Below are 7,812 nucleotides of genomic sequence, written 5' to 3'. Positions count from 1 at the left end.
TTCACCTTCTCTCCTTTGTCTCTCTATTAATCTGATTAGAATCACTTTACCCATGTCAGCGTGTCACTTCCTTTACCTCTCCTTCATCCACCCTTTTATCATCCATACATGTTCCCTTTCATGTATCTCCCCCTCCCTCAAACCGCAATCCTCAACGGCCCCTCCCACCCTATTCCCCCAGACACACCAAAGTGTCGGACGCTCTACCAAAGATGACAAAGGACCTGAGGGAATAAAACGAAGGAACAGGATTCCAGGAAGGAAGTGTAAGAGAGAGAAAAAGAGGGTAAACCCGTTCTTCTTCTTCACAAGACTGTCTCCCATCGGTCCCAAACTCTGGGACGTTGGGAGCTAACGAATGATAAAGGGACGGACTAAGAGAAAGAAACTGATGATTGAATGAATACATAAATGAATGCTGAGAAAAGGACGAGCCAGAAACAGAGGAAATAGAAGTGTGCTCCTGGTAGCCTCTCTGCTTGCCCTCCGCTTGCCACAAGAGACGAACCTCAGCGCGGATTATACGTGTACATTTATCTCTATATATGTATTAAATATAACAAAGTTTAAACTTAAACACAACTAGGACAGTGGAGGACTTTACAAAGTGAAATTAAAGAAGCACAATGTTTATACAACCTCTGCTGTACCTTTGGGTTTTATTCTACTTATTATGTGATGTTGCAATTTGTCAGACCTATTCAATGTTTTTGATATTTTGCTTTTTTGTTGTTCTTTGGTTCATGGCGTAACGAAGGGTCAAAGGGAACGGGTAATAAAGTATTATATTAATATTTATGAGAAGAAGAGAAGATGATTCGTGATCGAGAACCAGAATTGAGCACGAGGAGGGGAAAAGCAAAGTTGACCCAAGCCAACTGGATTGGAAACCTCAACTTGAATTGGCACGTACTGAACACACACACACACACACACACACACACACACACACACACACACACACACACACACACACACACACACACACACACACACACAGACACTTTTTTCCTTGCTGACATCACAGCCAGGCCCTCAGCTCACCCTCTGCCTCAAAACATGTCTCCTCTATGGATGAAACAAAAAGAAAACCACAGTTGATAGATACAGCCTTCACGTTTCTGCGCCCTAACCATGAACTCCGCATCACTGGACATCATTACTGGTCATGTCCAGATTGACGAGCCACAACTGAAAAGCAGGACATGTTATTTCTCATGAAATGGAAAACAAGGTGTCGTCGAAGAGGGCCTCAAAGAGCTTGGAGTGAGTTCAGTTGAATATTTCTCTCTCCACAGGTAATTGAATGTTATGTATGAATTTCCCATGCAGTGAAAAAAACTGTCAGATTGTTAGCAGCAAGGATTGCATATCAGATGTTCTGTTTTGTTTAATTAATGTCTGTAGTTTAAACTGTTTTTCATAATAACATAAATATGATGGTTGAAGTTAAGCAATACTCATATCGATAGATCTGAATACAAACCTTTATGATTGCATTTGAGATGGCAGTTCAGAAGGGAAGGGATTTTTTTCTAAATACAATTGTAGTCATCATTCATAAAGTTCAATAAAGAAGCTGTAGCTATTGTAATCATATCGATAGTATGTTTTCAATGTTCTCCATTACGCTTGAACCTATCTCAAGAAAGCTCCAAATTCACATGTTACGCTTTTGCAGTAAGTGATCTACTTGTTATGCTGATCGTCTTCATTACCATGTACATCACATGTGAATCAATCATGAACACCATATGTACTTTTGTCTATGTTATTTCAAATTGATTTGATCCCTTTTTTGGTTGCTTTTTCTTAATTGTGGTTGTTACAAATTGTATTGTTGGCTTTACAATCATAAGTAGTGCAGAACATACATAAATGACGTGCCTAATAGATTGTTCCACTTTGGTGTGAGTAGCAATTTCTTTGTTAAGCTGGCACTGCTGGCTGCTGTACAGTATGAGTATAACATCATACTGTATCAATGACAACTCAGTCACTCAATACTGCGTAAGGCATGTTGGATTAACCTGTGAAGCTCTGTGTCAGTGGTGTATTATATGGACTTGGGAGCCCTCTGAAACCTGCAGACTCTCAATAATCCTGTACATTAGCTCCATCTCCATTTACTGTACATCTCATGGCAGGTTGCAACTGAATGTTACAACCACGTTAGAAGTGAATTTGAGTGACATGCTTTCCTGTCAATGTAGCTTTGTCATGCTGCAATCGTAGACTGTACATTTATGCTGAAAATATTTTAAACCTTTTAAAATATTTCCCACGCACATCAAGACAAAACAGGTGTATGTTTTTAGGTATTTATTGCAACAACTCAATGTTCACCTTCCTAAATGGCTAAGGGATAAGGATGTTGTATTTAAATGAGCTTAAGTTTAACTTTTAGAAATGTCATGAAGCATTAATGTGCATGGCATTTTCATTGTGCTTACTGTCAAAGTGTTCTTCATATTTCCTCATATTTCAATGGCAGTGGTAACAGAGACTAATTACTTCTGTCATTTTTGCATTTTGACATGCGACAGCTGCGAATTAACTGACAGAATACTGTGGAAACCTCAGATGTATTGTCTGAAACATTGTTATATTTTCAAAATGAAAAGAAACACACTTTGAGGGGCAACTTTAAGCTCAAGTTCAAAGTGAAAGAAGACATTTATTCATTTCACCTACCCTGAGATCACAATATCAAGGCATGACATACAGATGTGCAGATAATCTGACCAATATGTTATTATCATTATGTTGCCTGGTGAAGCAACACATGGTCACTTTACCAATGGTTTATGTCAAGTTGGGAAACTAACTGTTACTGTATTCATCTACTCCGATATAATGTTTTTTTTTTTGCACAAATGAATCATCAAAATGCTTCTATACTGGCACACTACAGTCCACTCTGAGGCATCACAAGCATTGCGTATTTCCCAGGTGATGACTGCCCAAAGGGAAGTTTAAAGATAATCAAGCAATCATCCTTTTTTGGGTTTTGATATCAAGCATTTAAATGCTTTAGAAATTGCCATTACATAATATTTAGAGTGTAAGCACACCTGTAGCAACACTAACATTTGCCCATGTGGTATCTAGGATACATACAATATGAGGCTTTCATATATCATATATCTAAAATCATCGCATATAGTTCAATTGACATTATTATTTCAGTACAAAATAATCATGTGCTTCGTTTGTTTAAAAAAAAAACATCTGTCAATAAAATAAAAATGAACAGCAATGAAAAGCTTCTGTCAATGATAATATTATCTGTCCGGGGGTAAAATGCTTTAGTAGCAAACAAACATCTTAAACATACGGATCGTCATGCAGTGCTGAAACTAAGAGCAATGAGATGTGTAGCACAGCTGTTAGTTAGCATGCAACAGACATGTAATACATCTGGATTGGAGAAGAGGTTCAAGGTATATCAAAACATATCTGTGTTACCATATTGAATCCAAGTCAACTTCACAAAAATAATTTCCTGTGGCTTTTAACCAGCATACATAGTGTGATGGAACAACACTTACTGTATGCTGGTTAGGTTGAAAGCACCTACAGATTGTACATGATTTTACTTCTAGTTTGTAATTGTGTTATAAAGTCAGACCAAAGACAAGACAACTAGCTAAAAGTGTACCACATGAATTAGTGCTGGAAATGAACAGATTCATTTTCTCTTTTCTGGTAGATAACTATCTACTTCAAATCTCAAGAGAAGTGTTTTCCAAAATGTAACATCTAAAGGGTATTTATATTCCTTATAAGGAATACACTTGTTTGAGTCATTTACATTAGAGCAACCTTTCCACTTCCTGTACGTGCTCATCATCTGTTTACTGAGCCCCAGTAGAGTTACACTTTTATGACAAACTGACTGTTAATTATCCACTTACTGTTTACCATCTGTACTATCTTCAACTGATTGGAGTTGACGTCCAAGAGACTGTACGGACCTACTCAGCCTCTATTCCCTCCTTGAGTGCAAAAGCTGCCAAAACAGAGAGGAACAGTTTGGCAATAGAACCACGTTTCCTTCTGGAGTCCTGGCTTCCCTGTTATGTTACGTAATCTCATGAGTGTTTTGCGCTCCTGTTTTACAGACTGCAATGACCTTTTTCACAAAACGCTGTGTGTGACCCTTGCCCTGTCTTCCCAAAAACAGGTGAAAAGCAAAACATTTCAAAATATTTGTTGGATTGATATTGTTTTGTAAACTTCTCCTTCTGATCAAAGTCTGGGACAAAAAAAGTTATTGACTTCTAGAGGACTTTTTTGACACATGACAGTGTGGTATTTCAACAAGCAGCTTCAGAATGGTGAGCCTTAATACCTTATATAAGACTTTTTTAGGCCTCACCTGAATATTGTAATTCACTGTGACAAGCATTGTCTTCGCATTAAGTACGTTTTGGGAATCAGTGCATGAGTCACAGTAGTTGTCCACATGCTGAGTGTCAGGTCGACAGCATAGCCTTCATCGGTCTGTGTTTCAATCCATTTTTGGAACAGAAGATTTGAAATGCACCTTTAATGTGTAAAAAAGGGAGAGGGGTATCAAACAGTGCTGGGTGTTGTATATTGCTGTCATGTACTAAAGTATTTTAGAGGAAAATATATTTGAAATATGATTCTGAAAGGTATAAATAAACGTCAATGAAACACAAAAGGTTAAGGTATTATTGTTTGTCGCTGCAATTGCTCTTGTGTGAAAAGGGAATGATATGTTTGGGTATTACCCAAGTTCCTTCTCTGGCTAGATAAATGAAAAGATCAATAACACTCTTATGTCTGTACAATAAATAAAAAGCAACAGCCGGACGCCAGCTAGTTTAAATGAGCTGTAATCAACACTTGAAGCAAATGAAACAGCTAGTTAGACTCTGTCCTTGGGTATCATAATCTGCTAAACAGCACATCTAAACCCTAGTAGTACACACATTATTATTCAATTCAAAAACTGGGGAATAGATATTAAAAGTTACTGTTTTACGAAGGTTATGCTATTTCTTGCTTAATTGCTGTATCTTCCTGTAGTTTTGTTGCCAGAAATTGCCATGCAACGGTTGTCCCAAGTAATGAATAGTCTGGCATATTAACTTCTTAAAACTGAAGTTAAAGTTGTATTGGTTTATTAGTTAAGTCTATTGGAACTTCAGAAATGGTTCGTGGTTTATGACGGAAGTCCGGTTAAATCAGACACATTTTGTATTTTCCAACCCAACATCCATTGGCTGTGCAATGTGTATGCCTTCATGGCATCAATTAGATTAAGCACTACAATATAATGAAATATTAAATGTATTTCCATATATGCCTTTATTGTACCCCTTACTTTTATTTTTTTATTTTTAACATAATTACTTTGGGAAGAATAACTATTTGTTTACATCACATTACAGTATGTGATTAATAAACCAACATGTTTGGACTTCTTAACAAAATATGCATTAGTGGTGCACACTGAGAACATAACATGAAACTTCATAACATAACTGCTTTCACATTATTTAATAATACAACATCATTTGGATAATTCTAAAAAAAATCGATGTTCATGTATTTTGACTTGAGATTACCCTTGTGCTCTTCATTGAGAGTAGACGTGATTGATTGCACTTGTCGTTGATGCAACACTCAATTGATGAGAATCCTCAGGAATTAATTAATTGCTAAACAAATGTCAGAGCTTGCTAGCTAATGACTTTACTGCCAAGGCTGCCAGCTCATGCATGCCTAATTTGTGATATGTGTGTAAATGATCTCACAAGAATGTTTTCTTCCATCTTTCAGCACTTCAGCGTAGGATGTCACAGCAAAGTCACAACATAACAACAAATACAGTAATCGGAACTAATTTACACTCCAAGGGCGTGTGCTAATCGTATGCCTGGCTTTGACATTATCACCGTCTCTAATTGTGTTTTGCAATTGCTTTCAGTTTTTTCCCTCAGCCTTTTGTCTTTGTTCTCCTGTCACTCTCCCCTACATTCCCATTTCTGAATGCAATGAGAATAACTAAAAATGGTTTCAGGCCAAAACTAGAGACCATCTTGCAATTGGATCACACCAATTGTGTATAGGTAAGCCAGGGGCAATTACCACACCCATTGTTAAGCTTGACCTTCATTTTGATCCTAACTATATATCTGTAAATTTACATGACTGCATTTTGCACGGTTGTAATGTTATCGCAGCCACAGGAATCTGTCCACAGGGAACACACAAACACAAACATACTCACAAGGTGAAAGCAATGCCAGCGTCTCTGTCCCGGCTGGTAAACATACAGCAAGTGTAAAGAACCTGTGAGTCTTTTGACCTTATTATTAACAAGGCTGTTTACTTTCTTACTTCAGTCTGGAGCGCAGGGAAATGTGAAATATTTCAAAGATATGAATTATATCTCTCTTTCTCTTTTTAACACACACACACACACGCACATAAATAACTGGTGTCAGCTCACTTGCACAGTATCAGACTTGAGAGACATTCGCTTATTCACGGCTCTTTTTTCTTTTTCACCATTCTCATATTTTCTCTTTTCTCTCCCTCCTCTCTCAATTGAGCGAAGCAGAGATGTACAGATAGAAGTCTAATTAATGTGTGCCTTTTTCTCTGAGCCGCCTCTTAGTGGAGCGCAGGGTGGAGGCGTTAGGGCTGAATGGTTCAGCGCTTTGCTGTTCTCCTTCATTTGTTGTCTTTTGAGGTGGGATTTCTTACTGAACCTAGTTGTTTGCACTTGTATGAAGAGAGAAGGACCTTGCTGCTGCGGCTGTTGATTCAAAGATTACTAGGGGTTCATTATTGACAGGTCCAAGCTTTGCTTCTGAGAAATCCTTATTATTTTCAGATGGTTGCTCTGGATATATATATAATACATCCTTGTGCACAGAGCAACTTGGCAGCTATCAATACCCCAGTTAGTTTGGTGCTAAGCAGGCTAGAGTTGTAAAAAACCTAATTATATATAAATATATATCTATATCTATATATATATATATATATATAGAGAGAGAGAGAGAGAGAGAGAGAGAGAGAGAGAGAGAGAGAGAGAGAGAGAGAGAGAGAGAGAGACTGTTTCCCAAGAAGAATACTAAAATATAGCTATTCAGTTATACAGTATTCAACAATTGATGGTTTTCTTAGACAACAGAACTTTGGTTGAGAGCAGAGAAAAATGTGTCATAGGATACAGGATCTCCCACTTTACCTGACTGTGAAATAGTTATGTTAAACCTCTAAAAGTCAGAATTTCATATTATATTTAATGTATTTTTTGTTGGAAATTCTCTTCTTGCTCTTATGTTGTTGTATTATTATAAATAAATAAAAACACTTTATTTCAGATTTCTTGATTGGAAATGTCTAGATGTATTGTTCACCATCTTCCACCTCACCACATATCCACCCAAACATTTAGACATATTCAGTATTGTCGAACTATGGGTTAATTTGAACTAAACTAAATGCACAGTATTTTAGGTCTTTACTTTCTTCCTCCCTCACTTCCTTACCTCCATCCTTTCTTTCCTCCAGAGAAAGAGAAGGCGACTCATGGATGAGAGCGTTGTGTTAAACACACCTTACATGTGCATGCTCTCAAAGGAGTGACAAACTTAGCTTGAAGAGTGAATTCCATTTGTTTGATATTGAGCCTTTTGAGAACTTGTGCTTTAGACACTCTGTGTATTAAGGGATATAACTATTATATGACTCTGTCCTCTGTACATTATTTATCACCCACTTCTCTTCTGTGGTTTCCTTTAAATGCTTATTCAGTGCCAGAAA

General features: G+C 37.3%; 1 protein-coding gene across 3 annotated transcripts in view; it reads left to right on the top strand.

Annotated features, from left to right (window-relative positions):
- The window catches only part of mdga1 (MAM domain containing glycosylphosphatidylinositol anchor 1), a 179,226-nt gene extending 175,961 nt beyond the window's left edge, over window positions 1-3,265 (top strand). For all 3 annotated transcript variants that reach the window (XM_079665543.1, XM_079665542.1, XM_079665544.1), the window contains one exon: window positions 1-3,265. This exon is cut by the window's left edge and continues 394 nt beyond it. The gene's annotated coding sequence lies outside the window, so the exon portion shown is untranslated.
- Window positions 3,266-7,812: the final 4,547 nt, after the last annotated feature.

The sequence above is a fragment of the Notothenia rossii genome (assembly GCF_949606895.1).
Source record: "Notothenia rossii genome assembly, chromosome: 2".
NCBI classification, from domain to species: domain Eukaryota; kingdom Metazoa; phylum Chordata; class Actinopteri; order Perciformes; family Nototheniidae; genus Notothenia; species Notothenia rossii.
Note: the sequence above shows the minus strand (reverse complement) of the source record. Positions and strands in the feature narration are given on the sequence as shown.